This window comes from Dendrobates tinctorius, unplaced genomic scaffold (genome assembly GCF_039654945.1).
Source record: "Dendrobates tinctorius isolate UK_male_01 unplaced genomic scaffold, ASM3965494v1 ptg000157l, whole genome shotgun sequence".
In the NCBI taxonomy this organism is placed as follows: Eukaryota; Metazoa; Chordata; class Amphibia; order Anura; family Dendrobatidae; genus Dendrobates; species Dendrobates tinctorius.
In genome coordinates this window covers 2,437,175-2,452,445 of record NW_027361824.1, presented here as the reverse complement: position 1 = coordinate 2,452,445, position 15,271 = coordinate 2,437,175, and the positions used below count along the sequence as shown (strand labels likewise).

The following is a 15,271-nucleotide window of genomic DNA, read 5'->3' as shown; positions in this document are numbered from 1 at the left end:
TTAGGAGCAGGTCCAGGGGTTCGAATGCCACGGTAACCGGAACCAAGAGGGGCGGCTCGGAATGGAGTACAGGGACTAACACGGTAAAGCAGGCCTGGAGTAGGACGGCAAGTTCAGACACGGGTAGGCGGGACTGGAGCAGGACTGCAGGTATGGACACAGGTAAGCAGGACTGGAGTAGGACAGCAGGTGCAGACACGGGTAGACTGGACTGGAGCAGGACTGCAGGTACGGACACAGATAGGCAGGACCGGAGTAGGACAGCAGGTACGGGCACAGATAGGCAGAACTGCAAGGAAGCACAAAGCAGTAAGAGAGAGTGGAAGCCAAACGCTAGGCAAACCACAGGACGTAGATGGATGCTAGAACAACAACGATCAGGCGCCTCCATTATGGGAGGGCGGCCTCATATACATGCAGATGTGCCCCCAATTGGTCCGGCGGTGCTACCGGGTCAGGGCACCGCCGGAGGATAAGATCATAGGCGGTGAGCCGGCCGCGGCCTATGGCGCATGCGCAGGGCTCGCAGTGACATCACAGGCCGCGGGCCGGTCAGAGGAGGATGGCGTCACTGGAGCAAGAGGGAGCGGCGCAGGGTGAGTATGAGCGCTCGCGACGGGGGGGCTGGTGTGGTGAGCGACAGGAGGCACGGGGACCGTGACAACTCCTTTAAGGTAGAAAATGCCTGAAGTGCCTCAGGTTTCCAATTAGCCACGTCTGCCCCCTTCCGGGTCAAATCCGTGAGTGGTTTTGCAATCTCTGAGAAACCCTTGCTAAATTTGCGGTAGTAATTAGCAAACCCTAAGAATCGCTGCAGCGCTTTTAGCGATTTGGGTTGTACCCATGCTTTAATGGGTTGGATCTTGGCAGGATCCATGCGGAAACCTTTGCCTGAGACCATGTACCCCAGAAACTGTACCTCCTCAGCAAAAAAAAAACAAAAAAAAACATTTCTCTAGTTTAGCAAATAAAGAATGTTCTCGCAGTCTTTGGAGCACAGAACAGACGTGTTGAGCTTGTGTCACAGGGTCAGCAGAGTAAATCAGGATGTCATCCAAATACACGACTACATACACCCCACAAATGTCTCTGAAAATATCATTCACAAAATTTTGAAACACGGCCGGTGCGTTACTGAGTCCGAACGGCATTACGAGGTACTCAAAGTGACAAAGGGGGGTGTTAAACGCGGTTTTCCACTCATCTCCCTCTCTTATGCGGACTAGATTATATGCCCCCGGAGGTCAAGTTTAGTAAACCAACGAGCTCCCATAAGCTGATTAAAAAGATCAGGGATGAGTGGAAGTGGAGACTGGTTCTTTACAGTGATTGCGTTTAATTCCCGGTAGTCAATGCAGGGTCTGAGACCACCATCTTTCTTTTCCACAAAAAAGAACCCGGCCCCAACTGGTGAAGTGAACGGTCTAATAAAGCCTTTTGGTAAACTGTCTGCTATGTAGTCATTCATGGCCTGACGCTCTGGACCGGAGAGATTAAATATTCTCCCCTTTGGGAGACGGGCTTCCGGAGTCAAGTCTATAGGGCAATCATGTTCTCTATGAGGGGTAATTTCTCAGATTCCACTTCAGAAAAGACATCCTCATAGTCCCTGAAAGCAAACGGTATGACAGGGGGTTGTAACATTAACCTGGTTCACTGCTAGCAATATGCAGTTATCCTGACACTGTGGACTCCAGCGCACAATATCACCAAGGTGCCAGTCAATGACAGGATTGTGCTTGTGTAACCATGGCATACCCAGAATAACTGCGACTGATAAATCATCAATCACAAAAGATGAGATATGTTCAGTTTGTAATGCCCCCACTGACATAGCAATTCCTGGAGTAACGAATTCCACTCCACCCTGGACAATAGATGTGCCATTGATAGCAGTGCTTTTAATAGGGGCACTAAGCCTCAGTAGCGGTACACCCAGATTCCTGGCAACCAAAGAATCCATGACATTTCCCTCAGAGCCACTATCCACATAAGCCTTCGCACTAGAGTTCTAGTCCTCTTCCTCTCTGAAGAGACAATTTGCATAATTAGCATAAGCCTTCAAGCACAGAGATTTCTTACAAAATAAGAGAGAGACGGGTAACAAAACTTTAGCCGCATTTGCGGGCAATACCTGAGCCCCCCGGCAGGTTTGACCAGAGCTACCCAGGGGCCGATGTCCCAGGACTGTGGATCTCTGACGTCCGGCGTTTTCCCTGAAGTCTCCAGACTGCAGCATGCTTGTCTAGGAGGATGAGAGTGCTCCTCCAGGCTGTGCACTGAAGCAGGTAACAGGTGTTAGGTCAAAGAATCAACTCAGGCAGGAGAAGGGAGAGGAAAAAAAAAGTTCAGGGACACTGCTTTTATATATGTTGGATATATACAAAAACGTTTTTTTTGGGCCAGATATAATGTGTCGTCAGTCTGCGAGTCTGGGCTGCAGTAAGACAGCACCCCGAGCAACCCCGATACCCCCTACCCCTAAAAAGGGATCTGGATTTACAGTAGAGCCCAGGAGGTAGCTGTCTGGATAAGAGCAGCGGACCAGAGCAGGACGGTCGCCAGAAAGGGGTTAAAAAATGGGACCAAAAGCGTAGTCAGGAATCAAAGTCTAAACCAGGAGGGCAGCAGAGGTACAAAAACGGCAGAGGTAGCAGAGTCAGAAATCCAGGCCAAGGTCAGAGTCATAAACTGGGAGGGAGGCAGAGGTACAAAATCGTTAGGCAGGAGCAGAGTCAGAAATCCAGGCAAAGGTCAGAGTCAAAGATAGCAAATAACAAACTAGCACACTGGGGAAACCAAGACTATATCTGGCGGCCTGCAAGACCAGCCCCAAGGTATTTGAGGGATCAGATCATCCCTCACAGGTTCACGGTCTGATGACATCATTAGGACCGCCCCCAGGACCAGGCCAGATGGTGATGCACCAACCCCTTCATGACCGACAGAGGAGCGCAGCCTGCAGAGGAGCCTCCTCCCTGTTAGCAGTACCCACGGGTGGACCACGGCGCCTCCCAGTGGCCGAGGCAGGAACAGCCGTCCCCGAGTTTGACCGTGACATGACAGTCCGGCGCCTCCCAGAGGCCAAGACCGGAATAGCAGAGCACAGATCTGACGGCGACGTGCCAGTCTGGTGCCTCCTAGTGTCCGAAGCACGAACAGCAGTCCCTGTATTCGATGGCGATGTGACACCCTGATTGTTTGGACCAGCCATAATGTTAAGTGTGTAACAGTACAGACACAGAGGGCTAATGGATGCATAAAGCATGTGGGAACATGATGCGGGGAACCTGGGTATGGTTAAACTTTTGGCTGTGCCACACAGGGATAGATTAGGTTAATGTGTTGAGGCGGTAGGCCAGTCTGAATAAATGCGTTTTCAGGGCACGCTTAAAATTGTGGGGATTGGGGACTAATCGTATTGACCTGGGAAGTGCATTCCAAAGAATTGGCGCAGCACGTGTAAAGTCTTGGAGACGGGAGTGGGAGGTTCTGATTATTGAGGATGCTAACCTCAGGTCATCAGCAGAACGGATGGCGCGGGTAGGGTGGTATACTGAAACAAGGGAGGAGATGTAGGGTGGTGCTGAGCCATGGAGGGCTTTGTGGGTGAGGGTAATAAGTTTGTACTGGATTCTGGAGTGGATGGGTAGCAAGAGTAATGACTGGGGTCACATAGGGGACATTACTAATATATGGGGTCTTAGAACAATGAAGGTAATATACTAATAAAAATAATAAAAGAATAATAAAAATCCACAACCCCTCTAGAAATGTGGATGGCAGACCATCCGGTGAAAAGACAAAATACCGATGAGTATGGTGGAAGATGATGCTGACAGAGTGCCAAATGGAGGTAATATATACAGCAACACGTGAAGATAAATAAAAACACCTTTATTGAAATATAAATGGGTGTACACTTAAAATAAATAAAAAGGCATCCCAAATCAATACGTAATGTTGGATTATAATAACCCACAACATAGGGTTAGATATATACCCATAAGGCACAGGCTCAATGCTATGAAGAAAGAAAAGTGCTTAATACAGCCCCCAGAAAGAAATATGCATGCAGTGCACCATATAATAATAAATATCCAAAAGTTATATATGCGCAGTGTACAAAAAATAATAACAACAACTGCTGTGCAGACAGTATATAATAAAAAGGGAAGTGCAATGAAAAATAAAAAAAATGAAAAAATGTGCTGTGCACAAAAAAAGACACTACTGGAGTGCCACACAATGTGAAAAAAGAAGAAAAGGGAGCTGGGAATGAGATAATACCTAATGAGCCAGTGGATGATGCCTGGGGATGCCTGAGAACGCGCCCCGACGCGCGTTTCGGAATAGAACTTCCTTCGTTCCCATAGTATAATGCTCCATAGTCCTCAATACAGTATAATGCAGCCCACATATAGTATAATGCAGCCACCCCATAGAGCATAATGCAGCCTCGCCATACAGTATAATGTAACCCCCATAGAATATAATGCAGCCCTTCTCTTATAGTATAATGCAGCCATCCCATAGAGCATAATGCAGCTACCCCACAGAATATAATGTAACACCCCCATAGAATATAATGTAGCCCCACTCATATACTATAGTGCAACCCCCTATTAGAGTATATTGCAGCCCCCATAGAATATAATGCAGCCTTCTCATATAGTATAATGTAGCCCCCTCAGAGTATGATGCTATCACCCCCATAAAATATCATATAATATAATACAGCCCCCCAAAGAATATAATGTAGCCCTAAATAGAATATAATACAGTCCACCTTACATAGAATAAAATGTAGCCCCCCATATTATATAACACAGCCTCCCCCCATAGAATATAATTAAAAATGTACTCTCCATGGTATGTAACACAGCTGCATATAGCCCAGCACCACATGGTATACAGCCCAGCACCACATGGTATACAGCCCAGCACCACATGGTATACAGCCCAGCACCACATGGTATACAGCCCAGCACCACATGGTATACAGCCCAGCACCACATGGTATACAGCCCAGCACCACATGGTATACAGCCCAGCACCACATGGTATACAGCCCAGCACCACATGGTATATAGCCCAGCACCACATGGTATACAGCCACACATGGTATACAGCCCAGCACCACATGGTATACAGCCCAGCACCACATGGTATATAGCCCAGCACCACATGGTATACAGCACCACATGGTATACAGCCCAGCACCACATGGTATACAGCCCAGCACCACATGGTATACAGCCCAGCACCACATGGTATACAGCCCAGCACCACATGGTATACAGCCCAGCACCACATGGTATACAGCCCAGCACCACATGGTATACAGCCCAGCACCACATGGTATACAGCCCAGCACCACATGGTATACAGCCCAGCACCACATGATATACAGCCCAGCACCACATGATATACAGCCCAGCACCACATGATATACAGCCCAGCACCACATGGGATACAGCCCAGCACCACATGGGATACAGCCCAGCACCACATGGGATATAGCCCAGCACCACATGGGATACAGCCCAGCCACACATGGGATACAGCCCAGCCACACATGGGATACAGCCCAGCCACACATGGGATACAGCCCAGCCACACATGGGATACAGCCCAGCCACACATGGGATACAGCCCAGCCACACATGGGATACAGCCCAGCACCGCATGGGATACAGCCCAGCACCGCACGGGATACAGCCCAGCACCGCACGGGATACAGCCCAGCACCGCACGGTATATAGCCCAGCACCACACGGTATATAGCCCAGCACCACACGGTATATAGCCCAGCACCACACGGTATATAGCCCAGCACCACACGGTATATAGCCCAGCCACACACGGTATATAGCCCAGCCACACACGGTATATAGCCCAGCACCACACGGTATATAGCACAGCACCACACGGTATATAGCACAGCACCACATGGTATATAGCACAGCACCACATGGTATATAGCACAGCACCACATAGTATATAGCCCAGCCACACATGGTATACAGCCCAGCACCACATGGTATATAGCCCAGCACCACATGGTATACAGCTCAGCACCACATGGTATACAGCTCAGCACCACATGGTATATAGCCCAGCCACACATGGTATACAGCCCAGCACCACATGGTATACAGCCCCTTCCAGAATGGCCCCACAGTCCAGCACACACAACGTGCTCGTGCTGCTCCCGACTCCCGCTCTGCCTGGCACACGGTGTGCAGAGTGCCCGATGAGCACCCGCTGTGTCAGTGGCAGAGCAGAGAATGATGGGAGAGGAAGAGTCAGCTGAGGCGCCTCCATCATTGCCTCCTTCTATGCGGAGGGGGGGATTCAGCCCTCAGGGCGGGTATGGCCCCGTCTCACAGGGGCCCATAGCAGCTGCCTGGTCTGCTGGCCCTGAGGGGAGGACATTACTATCTGGAGGCAAAGAGGAAACCGCAATCAGTGCACAGACGCAGCCAGGAACCCCAGGTGTGAATAAGCGCTGTAGTGAGAGTGAGAATACCTCGTGTACAGCGCTGCGGAGTCTGGAGGCGATATAGGAGGAGGAGGGATAAATGCCCCGCACAGAGGATGCCGAGGACTCTGCACAGACCTCCCCCTGCAGAGCCGCGCACCGGGTCACCGGGAAGAATCCACGGGAGATAACGGAACTTCCAGCCCGAAAGTGCCAATGAGGAGATGACGTCACCGGAAGGGGCGGGGCCTTAGTCATCTGCTGGTCGCCAAGTTGCTCTCTGAAGGTGAGTGTAGTGGGCGTGTCAAGGGAGTGGCAGTCTCTGGAACTGCAGCCGCTTATTGGCTGTGCAGCTCCGTGCTTTGATTGGCTGCCAGGATGCAATTGGCCTGACGCTGATTGGTGCATCAGGGCAGCGAAGGCGCGCATTCAGGAGCGCGCTCTGTCCCTGAGGCACTGGCGGGCTAGAAGGTGGAAGGCGATGACTGGTCTGTGGCACAGGACCTGTGATGAGGTCACAGAAGGGGAGGAGTCAGTGGTCACGTGATCAGGAGCCTCTGCTTGCTGGTTGTCATGGTGCTGGATGAGGGGTTTCTGTGTTCGGTCAGGAGGGGTTTAACAGTGTGGATGTAGCAGAGCCGCGTGTGTACGGGGTGTACGGAGTGGAGCCGTGTGCGTGTGAGGTGTACGGAGCGGAGCCGCGCGTGTACGAGGCGTACGGAGGGGAGCCGCGCGTGTACGGGGTGTACGGAGCAGAGCCGTGTGTGTGCGAGGTGTACGGAGCAGAGCCGTGTGTGTACGAGGTGTACGGAGCAGAGCCGTGCGTGTACGGGGTGTACGGAGCAGAGCCGTGTGTGTACGAGGTGTACGGAGCAGAGCCGCGCGTGTACGAGGCGTACAGAGGGGAGCCGCGCGTGTACGAGGCGTACGGAGGGGAGCCGTGCGTGTACGAGGCGTACCACGCGTATACGAGGCGTACGGAACGGAGCCGTGCGTGTACGAGGCGTACGGAGCAGAGCCGCGCGTGTACGAGGCGTACGGAGCGGAGCCGCGCGTGTACGAGGGGTACGGAGCGGAGCCGCGCTTGTACGAGGCGTACGGAGGGGAGCCGCGCGTGTACGAGGCGTACGGAGGGGAGCCACGTGTGTACGAGGCGTACGGAGCGGAGCCGCGCGTGTACGAGGCGTACGGAGGGGAGCCGCGCGTGTACGAGGCGTACGGAGGGGAGCCGCGCGTGTACGAGGCGTACGGAGGGGAGCCGCGCGTGTACGAGGCGTACGGAGGGGAGCCACGTGTGTACGAGGCGTACGGAGCGGAGCCGCGCGTGTACGAGGCGTACGGAGGGGAGCCGCGCGTGTACGAGGCGTACGGAGGGGAGCCGCGCGTGTACGAGGCGTACCACGCGTATACGAGGCGTACAGTGCGGCGCCGCGCGTGTACGAGGGGTACGGAGGGGAGCCGCGCGTGTACGAGGTGTACGGAGCAGAGCCGCGCGTGTACGAGGCGTATGGAGCGGAGCCGTGTGTGTACGAGGTGTACGGAGTAGAGCCGCGCGTGTACGAGGCGTATGGAGCGGCGCCGCGCGTGTACGAGGCGTACGGAGCGGCGCCGTGCATGTACGAGGCGTACCACGCGTATACGAGGCGTACGGAACGGAGCCGTGTGTGTACGAGGTGTACGGAGCAGAGCCGCGCGTGTACGAGGCGTACAGAGGGGAGCCGCGCGTGTACGAGGCGTACGGAGGGGAGCCGTGCGTGTACGAGGCGTACCACGCGTATACGAGGCGTACGGAACGGAGCCGTGTGTGTACGAGGTGTACGGAGCAGAGCCGTGCGTGTACGAGGCGTACGGAGCGGAGCCGCGCGTGTACGAGGGGTACGGAGCGGAGCCGCGCTTGTACGAGGCGTACGGAGGGGAGCCGCGCGTGTACGAGGTGTACGGAGGGGAGCCACGTGTGTACGAGGCGTACGGAGCGGAGCCGCGCGTGTACGAGGCGTACGGAGGGGAGCCGTGCGTGTACGAGGCGTACGGAGGGGAGCCGCGCGTGTACGAGGCGTACGGAGGGGAGCCACGTGTGTACGAGGCGTACGGAGCGGAGCCGCGCGTGTACGAGGCGTACGGAGGGGAGCCGCGCGTGTACGAGGCGTACGGAGGGGAGCCGCGCGTGTACGAGGCGTACCACGCGTATACGAGGCGTACAGTGCGGCGCCGCGCATGTACGAGGGGTACGGAGCGGAGCCGCGCTTGTACGAGGCGTACGGAGGGGAGCCGCGCGTGTACGAGGTGTACGGAGCAGAGCCGCGCGTGTACGAGGCGTATGGAGCGGAGCCGTGTGTGTACGAGGTGTACGGAGTAGAGCCGCGCGTGTACGAGGCGTATGGAGCGGCGCCGCGCGTGTACGAGGCGTACGGAGGGGAGCCGCGCGTGTACGAGGCGTACGGAGCGGAGCCGCGCGTGTACGAGGCGTACGGAGGGGAGCCGCGCGTGTACGAGGCGTACGGAGGGGAGCCGTGCGTGTACGAGGCGTACCACGTGTATACGAGGCGTACGGAACGGAGCCGTGCGTGTACGAGGCGTACGGTGCGGAGCCGCGCGTGTACGAGGCGTACGGAGTGGAGCCGCTCGTGTACGAGAGGTACGGAGCGGAGCCGCGCTTGTACGAGGCGTACGGAGGGGAGCCGCGCGTGTACGAGGCGTACGGAGGGGAGCCGCGTGTGTACGAGGCGTACGGAGCGGAGCCGCGCGTGTACGAGGCGTACGGAGGGGAGCCGCGCGTGTACGAGGCGTACGGAGGGGAGCCGCGCGTGTACGAGGCGTACGGAGGGGAGCCACGTGTGTACGAGGCGTACGGAGTGGAGCCGCGCGTGTACGAGGCGTACGGAGGGGAGCCGCGCGTGTACGAGGCGTACGGAGGGGAGCCGCGCGTGTACGAGGCGTACCACGCGTATACGAGGCGTACAGTGCGGCGCCGCGCGTGTACGAGGGGTACGGAGCGGAGCCGCGCTTGTACGAGGCGTACGGAGGGGAGCCGCGCGTGTACGAGGTGTACGGAGCAGAGCCGCGCGTGTACGAGGCGTATGGAGCGGAGCCGTGTGTGTACGAGGTGTACGGAGCAGAGCCGTGCGTGTACGAGGCGTATGGAGCGGCGCCGCGCGTGTACGAGGCGTACGGAGGGGAGCCGCGCGTGTACGAGGCGTACGGAGCGGAGCCGCGCGTGTACGAGGCGTACGGAGGGGAGCCGCGCGTGTACGAGGCGTACGGAGGGGAGCCGTGCGTGTACGAGGCGTACCACGTGTATACGAGGCGTACGGAACGGAGCCGTGCGTGTACGAGGCGTACGGTGCGGAGCCGCGCGTGTACGAGGCGTACGGAGCGGAGCCGCGCGTGTACGAGGGGTACGGAGCGGAGCCGCGCTTGTACGAGGCGTATGGAGGGGAGCCGCGCGTGTACGAGGCGTACGGAGGGGAGCCGCGCGTGTACGAGGCGTACGGAGGGGAGCCACGTGTGTACGAGGCGTACGGAGCGGAGCCGCGCGTGTACGAGGCGTACGGAGGGGAGCCGCGCGTGTACGAGGCGTACGGAGGGGAGCCGTGCGTGTACGAGGCGTACCACGTGTATACGAGGCGTACGGAACGGAGCCGTGCGTGTACGAGGCGTACGGTGCGGAGCCGCGTGTGTACGAGGCGTATGGAGTGGAGCCGCGCGTGTACGAGGGGTACGGAGCGGAGCCGCGCTTGTACGAGGCGTACGGAGGGGAGCCGCGCGTGTACGAGGCGTACGGAGGGGAGCCACGTGTGTACGAGGCGTACGGAGCGGAGCCGCGCGTGTACGAGGCGTACGGAGGGGAGCCGCGCGTGTACGAGGCGTACGGAGGGGAGCCGCGCGTGTACGAGGCGTACGGAGGGGAGCCACGTGTGTACGAGGCGTACGGAGTGGAGCCGCGCGTGTACGAGGCGTACGGAGGGGAGCCGCGCGTGTACGAGGCGTACCACGCGTATACGAGGCGTACAGTGCGGCGCCGCGCGTGTACGAGGGGTACGGAGCGGAGCCGCGCTTGTACGAGGCGTACGGAGGGGAGCCGCGCGTGTACGAGGTGTACGGAGCAGAGCCGCGCGTGTACGAGGCGTATGGAGCGGAGCCGTGTGTGTACGAGGTGTACGGAGCAGAGCCGTGCGTGTATGAGGCGTATGGAGCGGCGCCGCGCGTGTACGAGGCGTACGGAGGGGAGCCGCGCGTGTACGAGGCGTACGGAGCGGAGCCGCGCGTGTACGAGGCGTACGGAGGGGAGCCGCGCGTGTACGAGGCGTACGGAGGGGAGCCGTGCGTGTACGAGGCGTACCACGTGTATACGAGGCGTACGGAACGGAGCCGTGCGTGTACGAGGCGTACGGTGCGGAGCCGCGCGTGTACGAGGCGTACGGAGCGGAGCCGCGCGTGTACGAGGGGTACGGAGCGGAGCCGCGCTTGTACGAGGCGTACGGAGGGGAGCCGCGCGTGTACGAGGCGTACGGAGGGGAGCCGCGCGTGTACGAGGCGTACGGAGGGGAGCCACGTGTGTACGAGGCGTACGGAGCGGAGCCACGCGTGTACGAGGCGTACGGAGGGGAGCCGCGCGTGTACGAGGCGTACGGAGGGGAGCCGTGCGTGTACGAGGCGTACCACGCGGCGCCGCGCGTGTACGAGGGGTACGGAGCGAAGCCGCGCTTGTACGAGGCGTACGGAGGGGAGCCGCGCGTGTACGAGGCGTACGGAGGGGAGCCACGTGTGTACGAGGCGTACGGAGCGGAGCCGCGCGTGTACGAGGCGTACGGAGGGGAGCCGCGCGTGTACGAGGCGTACGGAGGGGAGCCGTGCGTGTACGAGGCGTACCACGCGTATACGAGGCGTACGGAGCGGCGCCGCGCGTGTACGAGGCGTACGGAGTGGAGCCGCGCGTATACGAGGGGTACGGAGCGGAGCCGCGCGTGTACGAGGGGTACGGAGCGGAGCCGCGCGTGTACGAGGCGTACGGAGCGGAGCCGCGCGTGTACGAGGCGTACGGAGCGGAGCCGCGCGTGTACGAGGTGTACGGAGCGGAGCCGCGGGTGTATGGAGCAGAGCCGCGCGTGTACGAGGCGTACGGAGCGGAGCCGCACGTGTGCGAGGCGTACGGAGCGGAGCCGCGCGTGTACGAGGCGTAAGGAGCGGAGCCGCGCGTGTACGAGGCGTAAGGAGCGGAGCCGCGCGTGTACGAGGTGTACGGAGCGGAGCCGCGGGTGTATGGAGCAGAGCCGCGCGTGTACGAGGCGTACGGAGCGGAGCCGCACGTGTGCGAGGCGTACGGAGCGGAGCCGCGCGTGTACGAGGCGTAAGGAGCGGAGCCGCGCGTGTACGAGGCGTAAGGAGCGGAGCCGCGCGTGTACGAGGCGTACGGAGCAGAGCCGCGAGTGGGAGAGGAGACATGCGTTTACGAGGGGGCTGCATTATACCCCATGAGGAGGGTTGCATTATATCCTATGAAGGGGGCTGCATTATATTCTGAGAGGAAGCTGCATTGTATTCTCGGGGGGGCTTCATTATATCCTATGAGGGGTTCTGCATTATACTATATGAGGGGGTTCCATTATATTCAGTGAGGGGAGCTGATTTATATTTTGTTGGTGGGCTGCATTATACTATATGAGGGGGCTGTATTATACCCTTTGAGGGAGCTGCATTATATGCTATGAGAGGGCTTCATTACATTCTATGAGGGCTACATTATATTCTGTTGGGGGCTACATTATGCTATATGAGGGGGTGTGCATTATATCCTATGAGGGGTCTGCATTATAGTCTGTGGGGAGGGACTACATTATACCCTATGAGAAGGGCTGCATTATATGCTATGAGAGGGCTACATTACATTCTGTGAGGGCTACATTATATTCTGTTGGGGGCTACATTATGCTATATGAGGGGGTGTGCATTATACCCTATGAGGGGGTCTGCATTATACCCTAAAAAGGGGTTGCAATATACCATATGAGGGGGCTGTATTATGCTACTGTTTTGAGGCGTGCTGCATTATACCCTATGAGGGGGCTGCATTTTACACTATGAGCGGGCTGCATTATACCCTATGAGGGGGCTGCAATATATTCTGTGGGGGCTACATTATACTATATGAGGGGGGCTGCTATATAACTTATGAGGGGGCTGCATTATACCCTATGAGGGGGCTTCATTATAATCTGAGGGCCTGCATTATACCCTGAGAGGGGCTGCATTACACCATATGAGGGACTGCATTATATTCTGTGGGGGGGCTGCATTATACCCTGTGAGGCGGGCTACATTATTCCGTATGAGTGGGCTGCATTATACTATATAAGGGGAGCTTCATTATACCGTATGGGGGTGCTGCATTATACCCTACAAGTGGGGCTTCATTATATTCTATGAGGGGGTTGCATTATATTCTGTGGGGGGGCTACATTATACTCTATGAGGGGGCTGAATTATACCCTTTAAGGGTGCAGCATTATATTCTGTTGGGGGCTGCATTATACCCTGTGAGGGGGGGCTGCATTATACTATATCAGGGGGGCTGCATTATACCCTATGCGGGAGCTACATTATATTCTATGGGGGGCTGCATTATACCTTATGAGGGGGTTGCATTAAACTCTGAGGGGGCTACATTATATTCTGTGGGAGGCTGCACTATGCTATATGAGGGGAATGCATTATATTCTATGAGGGGGCTACATTATATTCTATGGGGGCTGCATTATATTCTATGGGGCTGCATCACAATATATGAGAGCTGCATTAAATTCTATGAGGGGGCTACCTCAACCCATGCTACATAAGACATGTACTATCTTATATTAGTCTGGCAACAGACACGGTGGAGGAGTGGGTCTTCTCCTTTCTTCCAACTGCACCTTCAACCCAATCCCACCTCTTCTCTCCCTAATCCTCCCCTCTTTTGAAGTCCACTCTGTCCGCATCTACTCTCCCTCCAACCTCCAAGTGGCCGTCATATACCGACCTCCAGGCCCGACCACTGCCTTCATTGACCAATTCGCTACCTGGCTTCTTCATTTTCTTTCAACTGACACCCCCACTATCATCATGGGTGACTTCAACATCCCCACTGATACCCTTCAGTCAGCAGCCTCCAAACTCCTGTCCCTTACTTCATCCTTTGGACTTACTCAGTGGTCCTCCTCAGCCACCCACACAGATGGACACACATTAGACCTGGTCTTCACCCGTCTCTGCTCTCTTTCTAACTTCACCAACTCCCCTCTCCCTCTATCTGACCATCATCTCACTTTCTCATCCTTGTCCTCCTGACCTGGCACCCATGTCCAGCAACACGCACACCCCCGCAGAAACCTTGCACACCTAGACACCCACGCGCTCTCTGACTCTATTCTACCACTGGCAACAATATCCTCACTCCATGACACAGAGGGTGCCACTGCTTTCTACAATGCCACTGTCGCATCAGCTATTGACACGGTTGCCCCTCTCGTTCATGGCAGAATGCGACGTATCAACAGACAACCCTGGCACAATAACACCAGTAAGAAGCTCCGGCAAGTGTCCAGGATTGCAGAGCGGCGCTGGAAGAAAACAAATTTGCAAGATGACTTCACCACATTCAAACAGGCAACACTCGATTTCAAATCTGCCCTCACCTCTGCTAAACAGGCCTACTTCACAACCCTCGTATCTTCCCTATCTTACAACCCAAAACAGTTATTCAAAACTTTTAACTCCCTCCTCCACCCACCACTGCCTCCTCCAACCTCCCTCATCTCTGCCGAGGACTTTGCCACACACTTCAAAAACAAGATTGGACCAAACAAGGTAAGTCTTCATCACTCAACCACCACAACCCCTTTGTATACCAGACCAATGCCCAAACTCCATAACCTCACTCTCCAACATCACTGAAGGGGAGCTTAGTCACCTCTTCTCCAAATCGCACCTCACAACCTGTGCACTTGACCCCATTCTATCCCACCTCCTCCCCAACCTCACCACCACACTTATCCCATCCCTAACCCACCTCTTCAACCTATCGCTAACGTCCGGTACCTTCCCTTCTGCTTTCAAGCATGCCACAATCACGCCTATCCTTAAAAAGCCAACCCTCGACCCAACCGCTATGTCCAGCTATCGCCCAATATCATTGCTTCCATTCGCTTCCAAACTCCTGGAACAGCACGTCCACGCTGAACTTTCCACCTATCATCTAACTTTTTCTTTGACAATCTACAATCTGGTTTCCGCCCCCATCACTCCACTGAGACAGCCCTGACCAAAATTACTAACGACCTACTTACAGCCAAATCAAATGGACAATACTCTATACTCCTGCTTCTAGACCTGTCCTCTGCATTTGACACAGTTGACCACTGCCTCCTACTGCAGATCCTCTCCTCCTTCAGCATCAAAGGCCTTGCCCTATCCTGGATCTCCTCATACCTTTCCAACCGCACATTCAGCGTCTCCCACACCACTTCCTCATCCCACCCTCTCTGTGTTGGAGTCCCCCAAGGCTCTGTTCTAGGACCCCTACTCTTCTCAATCTATACACTTGGTCTGGGGCAACTCATAAAGTCCCACGGATTCCAGTACCACCTTTATGCTGATGACACTCAGATCTACCTCTCTGGCCCAGACGTCACCTCTCTGCTCTCCAGAATCCCAGAGTGTCTTATCAGCCATATCCTCCTTCTCCTCTCGCTTCCTCAAACTCAATGTAGACAAATCTGAACTCATCATCTTTCCTCCATCTCACAGATCTTC

At 56.0% G+C, this 15,271-nt stretch overlaps 1 protein-coding gene across 1 annotated transcript in view; it reads right to left on the bottom strand.

Moving 5' to 3' along the window:
• The window catches only part of LOC141051431 (uncharacterized), a 244,984-nt gene extending 238,313 nt beyond the window's left edge, over nt 1–6,671 (bottom strand). Inside the window, exon 1 of the mRNA XM_073548362.1 lies at nt 6,533–6,671. The gene's annotated coding sequence lies outside the window, so the exon portion shown is untranslated. The remainder of the gene's footprint in view (nt 1–6,532) is intronic.
• Between the last annotated feature and the right edge of the window lie 8,600 nt (nt 6,672–15,271).